A 15,412-nucleotide genomic window follows, 5' to 3' on the forward strand; every position below is an offset into this window, starting at 1 on the left:
AGGCTCGTTGTCGTTCATAAATGTTTCTGATAACATCAAGATGTTTGACTGTTTAAACACACTATCTCTCAAATCATCAACATGAGCACGAAGACTTTGACAATTGAATGATATTATTGATAAACATTTTCTTGTGCTAAGAAACTCGAATAATTTTGACGTAATTTTATCATTTCATCTCGCAAAGCGAGACATGATCTGCGATTACTTCCAATGCCATGATATTCATTAAAATCACCACTCAGAAGTCGTTTTATCCGTTGTAACCGAGCGATCATCGAAGAAACATCATTTCTAATATGCCACAAAACAAAATTAGAAATGAAGTTCATAAACCTCACGCTGTCAGATAAAACGATATACCTCCTCATCGCGGGTGCTAATACTTTCGATTTGCACAGAAAGTAAATGAAGACTGACTACAGAAATGATCCTGTGAAGTATAGTCTTAACTTTTCAACGGCCAACGCAGAGTATTTCAACCAAAAGTCACACAAAATAGTTGAGAATTCGCAGAAATGAAACAAAAACGAAAGAAAAATAATGCACAAGCATACCATCATACAAATGTCATATGTGAATATGTCACCAACCGCAAATTTAAACATGGTTGTACAAAAACAAGAATTGCTCAAATAATACTTGCATAAGCATGGCAAGTGCTCTAAGTTCTCTGTTTTACTCTCATTCACTCTCTCTCTCGCGTTGTTCAACGCTATTCCCTCTCCACTGAAGCGTTAAACAATTATCGCATCCTTTTCCGAAGTCGTATAAGAAGTATAACTTCAATAATTTCGTGAAAATGCGAACTGCCAACAATACAAAATTAATAGTAACCTTCGAGTATTAACAATTCTTTACACTCAAAATGATATTCTAATTTATCAGTGTTCTTAAAATTTGTTCTAAGTCGATTATTATCGTCTCGTGTTTTCAGAACGAAAACTAGTCACAAATCTTCTAATTTTCATCCGTACTCCCGATTCAGTCATTTCACCATATTTTGTTTATATAAGTATTTTTCATTATTTGCCAAAACGATTCCATGGAAATATATTCAATTGCATTTACATGTTTATATATTGAAATTAGTTCACTTAAAATAATTCGAATATCCCGAACACCGACTATTCAAATATCCGGTTTATAACCGTTCGTTTGAATATTAACCGATTAATACTATTCATTCATTCGTAACATTGCGACTATTCGAATAGTCGTTCTACTAGGATTATTCAAATAGTTGTTCTACTGCGACTATTCGAATAGTTGCTCTGCTGCGAGTATTTGAATAAATGAAAATTGTTTGAAATCCAAACAGACTCTGATTTTTGTTTGTTTTTATTTCTGAAAATGTCAATTATGTTAATTTTTCGTGAGTTTTTTCAATAAAAATAGAAATTTAATGAACTTGCACTATTCGAATAGTCGACAACTTCCGACTATCCGGTTAGTTCGGTTAGTCGATTATTCGAATACCAAGAGCTCTAATTCAAATAATAATTCATATCAATACATAAGCATTTATCAACATCCGAGCAATTATCTTCAGTGTTCAAAACATTGCAATTGTTTAAATTTTGTTCTAGCTTATTTTTGTTCACGATTGTTTCATTATCACCTGAATTTACAGTGTACGAACTGAGTTTTTTTAACAACTTATTGTAATTTAGCACCTCAGATACACACACTCAAATAATGCAAATGACCGCAATTAATTCCCATACGAATTAAATGGCAGCATATATTAAAATTTTAGCACTGAATAATGACCGGAAGAGCCAACGCAATTATAATGGTTTTATTCCATTTTATTAGTTGCCATTACATTGGTTTTGTGCCGGCATTTTGTTTATGTTGCACTTGATTATGTTTTGGTTATAAATAAATATAAATATGTAATTTTGTTAGATTAAATGTGGCAATTCTTGGTCATATTTGTGGTGCAGCGAAATCTCAATTTGCATTTGATATTCGATATTTCACTGTGATATAATTTTCATTGGAAATTAATGTGCGTGATTATGTGGCTAAAATATTATAAACGATTTTTTAGTTACTTCAAATATAACCATAAATAAATTAAATGTATTTAATAATGTATGTGAACTGAGCGCTTTATCAATATTCATTGTAATGCTTACCTTATTTGTGAATATACATGATTGTAAAATTTGTACACACTATTAGGTAGAGTAATTAAATAGAGTGAATATTTCTGATGATTATTTTATAGTTAGCATATATTACACCAAAAATTCCAAATAAAAGTAACTATGAAAATCAGCATCGGTATTAGCGGTTTCTACTTCAGTACTTCTTCCAGTATTGCTTGCATAGAAATCAAAAATTTTGTATGCAAATTATTGCCTCTATTTTTGGTTTCTTAGGTAAAGCCTGCAGTGATTTGTCGCATTGGTTGATGGTGCCGATAAAATAACAAAGTAAAGGAAACTCTTAATTGCAGTTAAGAAGTGAAAACAAAAGGTATTTTGTTTTAAAATAATATAGTCCTATAATTTTTATTGAACAGTAACTTTGGATTAAACCAAATTTTTGTGCTTACGTGCATATTTTGGATGTTGTAATATAAAACTTTTAGTTAAATTATAATTATTATTTTATATGGAAATCTGTATCGTCTAAGCATTTTATGTTACTCATACGCCCCATTCGCGGAAGCTGCATCCAACTAGATACTACGATGCTATAACTTTTAATTTTCTTTCTTTATTAAATAATCGAAATCTGTAAACTACTTTAGTAACGATATACATATTTGGGTAGATATTCCTACAAAAATATTATATTTGAAATTGTCACATATTTGGCTAACTGCATAAAGAAAGTACGCCATTTCTTACTTTTTTCAGTTTTATTACATAAGGATTTAAGAGTAATCGGTCAGTTGGCAAATTATCTGCAGATGCCATTCTTCCATGAATTTATTTAATAAACAAGTACGAGGGCTGCTATATATATTTCTGGCCTAATAATGAAAATAGGAATATTTATCAACGGAAATGGTTTTATTGTTTTTTAAAATATTCTCTAACAAGATTTATACACTTTTGCATGCACTCAAACCAATGTTCGAAGCACTTTTTTTGAGCCATTTTTTGAGCGATTCTCAAATTGTGCGGGATCCAACGAGAACAAACCTTTTTTACGGCCAGGTGTTCATGCAATATCGAATGTATGCTGGTGGGAGAAATGCATAGGCATGCATCTGAAGGTATGTTACATGACGGTCTTGCATTATCAGTTAACGTACGGCATCGATGATTTCTGGCACAATGGCTGTTTTTGGATGACCTTCACGGAATTCGTCTTTAAGCGAGCGTCGGCCACGATTGAATTCGTTGTACCAGTTTTTCACATTTTTTTTATTAATTTAATTAGTATTCAAAACTAAATAAATTATTATTATAATATATAGATATATCCGAAGCAATTTTTGCTTAACACTTAAATGCTACTACTACTGTAGAAAAGAAATCCAAACCAACAGCACCAAGCAACTGCTCCTATTCATACAAACATAGAACGAATACAAAGTTTACGTATATATCTGCCGGGTAAACCACTAAAATCTGTCAATAACGATCACTTGACATGAACACATATTACCTAACACTTCTATGTAGCTCTGAGCTATTACCCCACTAAATGCGCATCTAATTCACATGCATACACATAGCACCGCGTTACCCTACGGCATGATGACACACATAAATTAATACTATAGTGCGCCGTTTGTTTGATCGAAATGCCTAGAAGGCTGCTACACATCCACGCAGTTTTCGTTCTACTCTCTCAAGCCACAAAGACATCCAATCTAATTTCCTAATCCCTGAAGTGCCTCACTAAAGCAGTTTGTTTAAAATTTTCTTATTTTTTCTGCATCTTTGCTTTCAAATTCATTTCGTACACCAGCTCTGCTCTTCTTTTTCATATAATTGAAGGAAGTCTCCCAAATAGTACGAGAGCCCACGACCAAAACCATGTCTCATAGCAATACGGCAAAAACCCTATAAAATCGTTAGATTGTATGATTCTGAACCCGACTAGGCGTGTAGTAACGGTGGAAAGTGTAGCAACTGCGTGGGAGGCCATTTCTGCTGTGTCAATAAAAAAAGACAGTCGGTATTATAGCAATACGTCTGATAGTGAAAATGTACATAGATTTTATAATTGTATTACGTAAAATTTTGTTTTCAGACATTTTGCACGTAGCATATAGCCTGAGCGCATTTTTGAAAATGTCAACAAATTTAGCCGACCTGTATCATAACAATACGGATAATTTTTTTTTCAACTTTTCGTATTGCTGCCAGGATTACCAAAAACCTGTTTTCAGACACTTTAAGTGTAGCATATACTCCCAAAAACGAAAATAACGTTTGGGAGTCGCCTGACCGACGCCTCTGTTAAATGTTTTTTTTTAAATTTACAGCCTTCATAGATATTCAAGAATCTCCCTTGTCTATTATAAGTACTTTGACAGATTACAGATATCATAGAACACACTGTGTTACTCCTCCACTCGCTCACTCCCACTAAATTCTAATCAAAGTGAAAACAGGCCATTACGCTCCTGTCTCTTTCTTTCTATTATACAGCTCACTCGCCAGCTGCTCCAAACGTTGGAATGACGCTCACTTAGTTGTCATACGTTGTGCGGTTGTGATGGTGTAAAATGTCGGACCTAAGTTGTGTGTTTTGTAAAGAAACAACGAATGAGAAAGTGAAAATATTTACTGAAGGGACGCTGAAAAAGTGCAAAGAAGTGACCGAATATCGGAGTAAAAAACAGAGAGTAAACAGGAAATCGATTTACTCCGAAATCTGTGCGATTTATTTCAGTCCTTCAACTGCAATGTTACGGTTTCGGGTAAATTCTTTGTTAATTATCATCTAATAAATTCAGGGTCGCAACGTATTCATTGATTTGTAACAGAAAATTCAAGATGCCTCAATACGATTTTTAAATGATATCTGGGTATCGAAAAGTTGTCTGATAGAGAAGGTGCTACACTTAATTTGTCTGATATAAATTTTTTGCACATGTGGACAACTTATTTTATCATGTCCAACAATTTTCAGACATATTGCTATGATACCGATCCGTAAAATTTGTTAACATTTTCAAAACGGTCTCAAATTTAATGCGTTCACATTTTCGTCTGAAAATTGTTTTGTTCACATCAAATAACCAAAATTTACTAATAAAAAAGATTTTCAGACGTATTGCTATGAGACATTTTTTTTTGTCTCATTTTTTATTTTTGTAAGTTATTTTACGGGTTTGCGCTACACCACTAACGTCTGAAAAATATGTTTCCGGTATCTCAGAACTATCATTCAACTGCAGTCTGCAAATCAGACATATTGCTATGATGCAGTTCGGTAAAATTCTTTGACAATTTTGAAAATTCGGTCAGATCAAACGCTACGCGGAAAATGTCTGATATTGGTATTTTCGAGTTCAAGATAATCGTATCTATCAATTTGATGCGGTTTTGGCCGTATTGCTATGAGACATGAGTCTTTGCTTTCGTATGAGTCTTTTTTAAGAGTTTACAAATTGAGGTCACTTTCTCAGACATCAGATTTGCACTTGAATGGCGCCTAGACAACGAGAAATGTGAAATATATATTCTGGTAATATAATATATCAAGGAGGATGGGATCATGTGTAGAAGTTCACGTAAGTGAGGAAAATTTTTGATCGTCATTCACTTGGGAGTGGTCAGAAACGATTCTTCTCCACATGATTCAAGCAGCTCACGACTTCCGGTTTTAGACCAAGTATCCTGTGGGTAGCTAACAAACATCCGTTTGAAGGCGAGCTAAAGTGAGAAGGCGAACCCGCTCCTGCGGCTGTGCGTAGCGTTTGGGACCCACCACATAAAAACGAAGTACCAATGAAAAATCGAAAGTCTCGGATGAGACACCCCCCTTTTGATGACGACCCCAGCGAACGTTTTAAGGATAATGATTTAAGGGCATGCACCTGGAATGTCCGGACCCTTAATTGGGAAGGTGCCTCTGCCCAGCTGGTTGATGTCCTCATACGACTAAAGGCTGACATCACCGCCATCCAAGAAGTGCGATGGATGGGACAAGGACGGAAGAAGGTGGGTCCATGTGACATCTACTACAGCGGCCATATAAAGGAGCGCAAATTTGGTGTTGAATTTGTGGTGGGAGAGAGACTCCGTCGCCGAGTCCTGGCATTCACCCCGGTGGATGAACGTCTAGCCACAATCCGCATAAAAGCGAGGTTCTTCAACAAATCCCTTATTTGCGCCCACGCCCCAACGGAAGAGAAGGACGATGTGACCAAAGATGCTTTCTATGAGCCTAAAACGCACCTATGAGCGCTGCCCCCTCCACGATGTCAAAATCGTGCTTGGCGATTTTAATGCCAGGGTGGGTAAAGAAGGTGTCTTTGGCACAACAGTCGAAAAATTCAGCCTCCATGACGAAACATCGCCAAACGGCCTGAGGCTGATCGACTTCGCTGAGGCCCGAAATATGGTCGTCTGTAGTACTAGATTCCAGCATAAGAAAATCCATCAAGCTACTTGGCTGTCCCCGGATCGAAACACTCGTACCAAATCGATCACGTTGTGATAGACGGAAGACATGTCTCCAGTGTTTTAGACGTGCGTACGCTCCGAGGACCAAATATAGACTCGGACCATTATCTGGTTGCAGCGAAGATACGCACCCGCCTCTGTGCAGCAAAGAACGCCCGTCAACAAACACAAGGAAGGTTCGACGTCGAAAAGCTGCAATCGCAACCAGCCACGAAATACTCTACTCGACTTGCACTCCTGCTCTCTGAGAGCACTCATCAGCATCTCGGTATAAGCGAACTGTGGAACGGCATCTCAAACTTACTGCGTACCGCTGCAGCCGAAACAATTGGATTTCGGCAACGACAAAAAACAAGCTGGTACGATGAGGAATGCCGTCTCGCAGCGAAGAGAAAACAGACTGCCTACCTCGCAACGTTGCAAACAACCACAACACGTGTGGGATGGGATAGATACCGAGAGCTGAAGAGGGAAGCGAGACGCATCTGCAGACAAAAAAAGAAAGAGGCCGAAATGCGTGAGTACGAAGAGCTTGAGAAGCTGGCAGACAGATGTAATGCTCGAAAATTTTATGAAAAAATGAAGCGACTTAACGAAGGTTTCAAGACCGGAGCATCCTCATGTAGAGACCAAGGTGGTAATCTGGTAACCGATGTCCAGGGCATACTGGGATTATGGAGGGAACACTTCTCCGACCTGCTGAATGGCAGTGAAAGTACAACACCAGGAGATGGCTAACCCGATTCCCCAATCGATGACGATGGAATAGATATTCCATTACCCGACCATGAAGAAATTCGAATAGCAATTACCCGCCTGAAGAACAACAAAGCGGCGTGGGTCGATGGTCTACCGGCCGAGCTATTCAAATACGGCGGCGAAGAACTGATAAGGTGCATGCATCAGCTTCTTGCAAAATATGGTCGGAAGAAAGCATACCTGACGATTGGAATCTCAGTGTGCTCTGCCCAATCCATAAAAAGGGAGATCCCACAATCTGCGCCAATTACCGTGGGATCAGCCTCCTAAATATCGCATACAAGGTTCTATCGAGCGTACTATGTGAAAGACTAAAGCCCACCGTCAACAAACTGATTGGACCTTATCAGTGTGGCTTTAGACCTGGAAAATCAACAACGGACCAGATATTCACCATGCGCCAAATTTTGGAGAAGACCCGTGAAAAGAGGATCGACACACACCACCTTTTTGTCGATTTTAAAACTGCTTTCGACAGCACGAAAAGGAGTTGCCTTTACGCCGCGATGTCTGAATTTGGTATCCCCGCAAAACTAATACGGCTGTGTAAGCTGACGTTGAGCAACACTAAAAGCTCCGTCAGGATCGGGAAGGACCTCTCCGAGCCGTTCGATACCAGACGAGGTTACAGACAAGGTGACTCACTATCGTTCGACTTCTTTAACTTGAAGTTGGAAAGAATAATTCGAGCTGCAGAGCTAAATAGAGAAGGTACAATCCTCTACAAGAGTGTACAGCTCCTGGCGTACGTCGATGATATTGATATCATAGGAAGCAGCAACCGCGCCTTTTGTTCTGCTTTTTCCCGCATGGATAAGGAGGCGAAGCGAATGGCTCTGGAGGTGAATGAGGACAAAACGAAATATCTAGTTCAGCGAATAAAAAGACAGCGGCTACGCTGGCTAGGTCATGTACTCCGAATGGACGAAAACACTCCAGCCATGAAAGTGTTTGATGCAGTACCCGCCGGAGGAAGCCGAGGAAGGGGAAGGCCTCCACTCCGTTGGAGGGACCAGGTGGAGAGCGACCTGGTTACACTTGGAATCTCCAACTGGCGCCGAACTGCGAAGGAAAGAGAAGAGTGGCGCGCTCTCATCGATTCGGCTATAACCGGCTAAACGGTTGAACGCCAATAACATACACACAATATAAGTAAAATTGATCGAGGATACTACACTTAGCAATGTGTTTAGTGCACACCCACATACTTGCATATCATACACAAGCCTACTTACCTAAGCGACTCGAAATAAAGAGCCATTGTGGAAACTTATGCCAACATTCTCCACACAAAATGCACGCCGCAAGCTGGAGACAGTTGCGAAAGCTTAGTAACATTTCCCAATTTTTTTTTAAATACTAACACAAAAAAATTTGCGCCAATACACAGAATACTACAAACACACCAGTAAAGACAGATAGTGTGAAAACGCAACTGACTTGATAAAAACCAACTTCCCATTTAGCAGGAGCCACAAAAACACTAAATGTTTATGCGATAAAAAAGACAAAGCCCAACATAGCGCTAATATCAAACCGCACAATCAATGGTCCGCCATTAGAGTTCCACTACTAAATTAAAAAAAAAAAAAAAACAAGCGTTCGACACTTCCGCTGTCGTTTAGTTGGGAAAACAATTCAGGAAATGCAAATTGGTTGTCAACATTTCAATGTTGATGTTTTGCGCTACACCAGTACCAGCAACGTCGACACTTGAACGCTTTCGTAACTTCCGTAGCACTCCTCCCTAAGTAGAAATATTGTTTGCCTTACTGCAAATAACTATGTATGGCGACACAGCAACTTTGGCTTAAAACTAAAATACCGAAATGCAACTTGGGAATCTTAAAAATATCAATCGAGTGAGACTTGAATGATCAGGTCTGAAAAAACGAAAACAAGTAGAATTGTACAGACGTGCGGTCTATAATTGGTTCAGAGAGGCAATCAATTCACTTTTTAATAAGAAGTAACGCCAAGACTGAAATTTATCCAACATCGAAGAGTGGTAAGGAGCCAAGTAATAATGCTGCAATTCTTTATAATAATGGATTCCTTACAGTCCATAATTTTCCTTTATTGCAATTTTAAATTTACTGCTGTTACACAAAATACAAGTCAAGGTTACATAGTTGAACACCTTGCATAAACTATATATATGTGAACTTGAGAAAACTAACCTGCACGCTACGTCAACACGAGTGCACACTAACTTGCATTTAAATATGGTCTTGGCGTTGGGCGAAACATTACTGGTGTTAGCAAGCGCTGTAAATCTAAACTTGTTTCTCACTCATAATTAGCTCTATACTGCAATAGCATTTAAAATGTTCGCTTGTTAAAATTTTACGCGTTTATGCAACTTCAATTGGTTTATACATATTGTTTTTTCTCGAGGTTTGCTGCCACACGCTTGAGTTGCTAGCGAATTGAGCAAGGACTAATAGACCAAGCATCCAAGCGTCCTTTGGTGTGGTAGATGCCAGAGGTTTAACAGTTTTTTTAGCTCAGTGGTTGTGCAACGTTGCTTGTGAGGACTGGCGGAGAAGGGAAGTTTTTTACTGCAACATTTTTTGCTGCAACTCAATCCTACATTTTTCTCTTCTCACATTTCGTTGCACTTTGCTGACGTTCTACATTTTATATAATATTATCCTTAATTTTATTTTGTATTTTTTTACTTTGGTTGGTTGTTATTTTTTTACCATTTTTATAAGAATGAAATCATTAAAAAAAAGGACATCAAGGTATTTTTCTCCATTTATAATAATTTTTTTAATTTAGAAAATAAATATTTTAAATCATATTTTTACATTTTTCCCAATATTTAGTAACATTACATTATTGTAAACTTTGTAATTTGTCCGCAAAATGGTATAAAACTGTACGGCTGCTACCATACTCTCATAAATTCGAATCCTTACCAGTGAAATTAAATACAAATATTATTCAACTTCGCCGCCGTCACAAAAAAACAATCAAAAAGTTAAAGTGAGTGCAAGAAGCATGCCTAGATTGGAATGAGGAATAAATAATAATAATGAGAAAATCAAAACCTTTTTGACCGCCCAATTAAAGTTTGGTAAAAGAGCATCTACTTCTTCATTAGCTATGCCGCATTATTGAAAGACACACTTTCACGAACCTTTTAACTCATTCACATCTTTTGTGTTTGACTTTGCTAAGGATTATTTTCTTATTTCTTATTTCGGCAGGCCTTCATGCTCAGCTGTGTTGATGTGTCTTGAGCAATTGGTGAGCTAAAGATATATACTTATTGTAAATTTTATGAACCACTTTTCACTTCATTAATCATAATATTAAAGAACATTCAACATATTGTTCTATAGCTAACGCGTAACCGAAAGCATTGGTAATAATAATGTCATTTAGCTTATTAAAAAAATATAATGAGAGCTCCTGGTTGAGTGTATAAATTTTATTCGAAATTTCTGATTATCAAAATGCATTTTATCTTGAAGCCTTCACAAATACTTTTATTATTTTTTTATGGACATTTATGTGCTCATATAATTCAGTATAAACGCCATATAAAGCCATATAAACCGATTTTAACAATTCCTTCAATAGGACAGTCTAATCAGTCACGCAGTATAGACCACCAAGCAACCCACTTGCATTAAATTAAAATTTCAAAAATTCATTGACGTCAACAACCAAATAAAAGCCGGATGATTCGAGTATTTATCGATAAAGTTGTACAGATGTACGAAATTTTTCTAGGAACATATTGCAATAACAGATTTATCTTTTTTATAGTAATTCTCAATAGATAAAAAATTTCACTCGAAGAAAATCACTTATTCACTTCAACAAATTTAAATATTCTTAAAACAAGTACTATTGGTTTATTTATATAGTGTACTATTGAATTAGAATAGTTATAAGACGAAGCATGTGAGCACCCTGTACTATTATCCGTTCTATAACATGTGCTTACAAAGAAAGAAATGTGATTAATATATTTCTTGCGGAATTCAATTGTTATTTTCCATATACTTTCATGCGTTGGTTATATGCGTCGTGTTTCACTGAATGAAAGAAAAAAAACTTAAAATGTTTATTCTTAGAATGCTTTAAATTACTTTTAGAATACAAATTATATTACCATTTGTCTAAGAGACAATTTTCACAACTGTGTTCAGTTATATTATATATTTTTTTCTGCTATTAATTTAGCTATTAATGCTTCCTACTCCTCACTCAAAGTCTTACTAATCTACTCAGCTATAAATGTTCTAATCTGTCGACGCCTCCCACTTTTAACGGTTATTGATAAATGTGATTTTTGCTAAACTCGCAAGTCTGCGGAGAACATGCTGACAAGCTGTCACAAGTAGACTCCCAAAAGTCTACTAATACAATATTAACAGTGATTTAACAGAGCAGATAACAACTCCATTTTCAAAAGTCTTGCAATATACTTATATATGTGTTGGTATGTATGTATATATGTAACCATAAGTTAAGAGACTAGTATTTATTTGTATTCAACCCAAATAACTGAGAAGTATAAACATGTTCCTAATTCAATCAATTAGAGTCTTATGTAGTCTGTACATTTTATTTTGAATTGAATTGAATTGAATATCCTTTAGTTTAATTAAGAGCTTTTCAAAAACTAATACTTGAAAAGTATAGGTCTATAATTTTGCTTCCGCTGTTTTTTTTTTTTGTAAATTTAGGGCTTTATTCTATAAAAACGGTTGCAGAAATGTTATTCAAAATATTGGCCGTCGTTAGCTACTACCTTTGACCATCTTTCTGGCAGAATGCGTATTCCGTGACGAAAGAACTCCTCATTTTTCTAGTCGATCCAAGTATCAATCCAATTTTTTACTTCTTCATAAGAAATGAAGTACTCGTTAGCTAGACCGTGTGCCATCGATCGGAACAAGTGGTAGTCAGATGGAGCAACGTCTGGAGAATACGGTGGGTGGGGTAAGATCTCCCAAATATTTTTCCAAATATTTTTTGACCACCTTTGCGGCGTGAGGCCGAGTATTGTCATGCTGGACTGTCTGTGGCCGTCTTTCTTTTAGTGCTCGGCTCAAACGCATCAATTGCGTTATACAACAAATTTTATTCGGATCAGTGTGTAACTATTTATGGATTGCCAATGTTTCTGGTAATTAAGTCTGCATACTCCTCAGCATACTATACATACGTATCACAAAACCACTCCTAGATGTATTATGTATATCATTGCTTTGGTATACGGCAAAATATAGCCAACAAATGCTTGCATAAATCATACATCGAGGCAAAGCTGAACGGTCTATCAAATTGACACTTGTCAAGTGACTGTCTACATACTAAGTACTTCATGAGAAGTGTACTGATGAGCAACTTTATTCCACTGTGGGCTCTGATTGGTTTAGTCATGTTGGGAAATGGGCTATAAATGAAGACCTCAAAAGATTGTCATGCATCAATTAATATGCGTAATGCAATGTTTTCAACTTCATCACCCGTATCGCAGAACATATGTTAAATGAAGAAAAACATACTCAGCTACACTACCTTTATCATTCAATGTTTGAACGATTTGAAGGCAGAAATGTCATTGTAATCTAGTTGTTAAATTTATTTGAAAATTAAAAATGTGTCAGCAAGTAAGCACTATTTATAAGCGATTTCATACTTTTCATATTTAATCTTGCAGAACAATATCACAAATATATTAGGGAATGTGTATTTCTGAGTTAAAAATTAGATCATTTGAAACTGTTTGAAAAAATGCTTCCTGAATATGAATTCATCCCGCTAGACTTTGAGCCATTTGCAATAAGTTATGAGCTATATGTATATACATATATTTCTGCAAATATTTGAAAACGACTAATAAGTAATTGTAAACGCACACAAATTTTGGTATCCCGATTGTAATTACTGAGTGGCTTTCGACGCGGTGAGACTATAACACTTGTATCATATAAATCATCATTAAGTTAAGTGCCCTTATAAAAATGTTCACATATGGACATGATCGAACTGAGTGGGATGGAGTTATCAAGCATCCTTTTCTTGTTGTTGCGCCTTTCACACATGTAATATTAAGTAATCAATTTGGTGTAAGTAAGTAATTAATGCCAAACAGTTGGTCGTTCATTTATTGTAAATGTACATCATATTGTTAATGTACATCATTTGCTTGGCAACTTAATTCTGTAGAGGGCATTAAGGATATTACTCATACGGCCTGCGCATGCATATACGTCTGTAGCATGTGCGTCTACATGGAGTTATTGATCCTTAGTGGTCATTCTAAAAAAAGTATTACGAAATAGATAAGTGAAGAAATAATGCAAAATTAAATTGTCCTCTTATATTGTATTTTCGTCTATCTACATACATACCAGCTACATGATAAAATGTCCTTAGGCTTACATACATTTTGTTTTAAATATTTCTATTATATTCTTAAATAAGCAAAATTTGCCAACACAATTATAACTTTCGCTTTGCTAAATGTACCATTCATTAATTTTTTCATGTACTTCAGTGCTCTTGATACTCAACAGCCTGACTCAACTACCGCAGACTCTCGACTCAGTTTTGATACCTCTTGACTCTACTTCTACTTGCCTGTAGAACATTCCTTCCACTTTAAGCAAATGTAACTTTGGTCCTGTGGTCTGCCATTTCCTGTCGCTTGCATTGTCATTTGCCACCAAATGTGATTAAATTGTATTAAATTAATTATAATTATTACTATTTGTACTACAATAATTAGCACAAGCGTACTGAGTCATACGTTGGCGATCTTTCGGAAAGTTAGTAAGATTTACTTTTTACTTTTTGCTTTTTCTCGTAGTGTGCTCCTCCATTGTTGATCATTAAATTAATCACAATCTGTATTTTGTGAATGACAATGCTGTAGCAACAACGCCGTTGTACAAGACAAAGAAGTGTAAGCAGATGAAACCACTCAAAGGCAGCGGAAACTGGCCCTTTAGTGCTTAATTATGCATCAATATTAGTCCATTCTTTGTTGGTCACTGTAAGGCTTTGAAATCACAGTTCTATTACTTGCGAATATATGTACAAAGTAAAGTAAACGTTTAATTAAATTTTTTAGTAAAACAGGGTTTCATCATCAATATTTTTAGGAGTAATAAACTTAAATGACGCAAAATTAAGTGAATATTAATGATGTAAATTAAAATAAATAGGCGGTTATAATTATAAAGAAAATAGCGAAAAAAGGGTGCGGCAATTGACATTATAAGTGCCATATCACACAACACTAATTATGTGGTAACAACTAGTTGTTGATTTTGAATTGATGTTAACCATAACGATACTTGAGTGTTGTACAAAATTCATGATCCCATTAATGGCCTTGTTTGCAAGAGGGGTTACATCGGTTTCATAGCTACAAAAAATCGATCAATTTTGTTTCATAAAAGCCTCTGCCAAAAATTCAATTTTTTTTTTGTTTCGCCGTCGAATACCTAACTAAACACTTTTTTTTTCTCGTAAACATTTTCAACTTTTTAAAAGTCATCCCGTTGGTTGTGTAGCTAAGAAATGTGTCAAACTGTCAGCCACAGTTTATTAAGCACAGAACTTGTGAAATCAAATATTCAAAACGTGTTAGAGTGAGCAATTGAAATGATGTTTACGTAATATATTTAAAAAAAAACGAGCAATAAATCAAGTCATTTTTTAATTCATAATTTATATATTATATATATATATATATATATATGGTACATCAAATAACGCTGCATGTATTTATTAAATTGAGTATTTTATGTATATTTAGTTATAGTTTCATCAACTGAATTGGTATCATTTGCTCAGTTCTTCGTGATTAGTAATATTTTAATATTTTTCACAGACTCATCCAAATTTTGGACAGTAAACGGAGTTTTTTTAAATCGCAATGGTGCGCATGAGCAACATTTCAGCTTGTGTAGACAATTGTTTGAAAATTAACCATTTAAAGTTGGTTAAAGATGTCAATCTAGAAGAGATTTCCAAAAAAATTACTGAAAAACTCACTAAGTAAGATTACAGTA

General features: G+C 35.8%; 1 non-coding gene across 1 annotated transcript; it reads right to left on the reverse strand.

Moving 5' to 3' along the window:
* Window positions 1-236: 236 nt before the first annotated feature.
* LOC128920795 (small nucleolar RNA U3) lies at window positions 237-450 on the reverse strand. The gene has a single exon (XR_008470686.1). It is a non-coding gene; the product is annotated as a small nucleolar RNA U3 (small nucleolar RNA).
* Between the last annotated feature and the right edge of the window lie 14,962 nt (window positions 451-15,412).

The sequence above is a fragment of the Zeugodacus cucurbitae genome, chromosome 3 (assembly GCF_028554725.1).
Source record: "Zeugodacus cucurbitae isolate PBARC_wt_2022May chromosome 3, idZeuCucr1.2, whole genome shotgun sequence".
In the NCBI taxonomy this organism is placed as follows: domain Eukaryota; kingdom Metazoa; phylum Arthropoda; class Insecta; order Diptera; family Tephritidae; genus Zeugodacus; species Zeugodacus cucurbitae.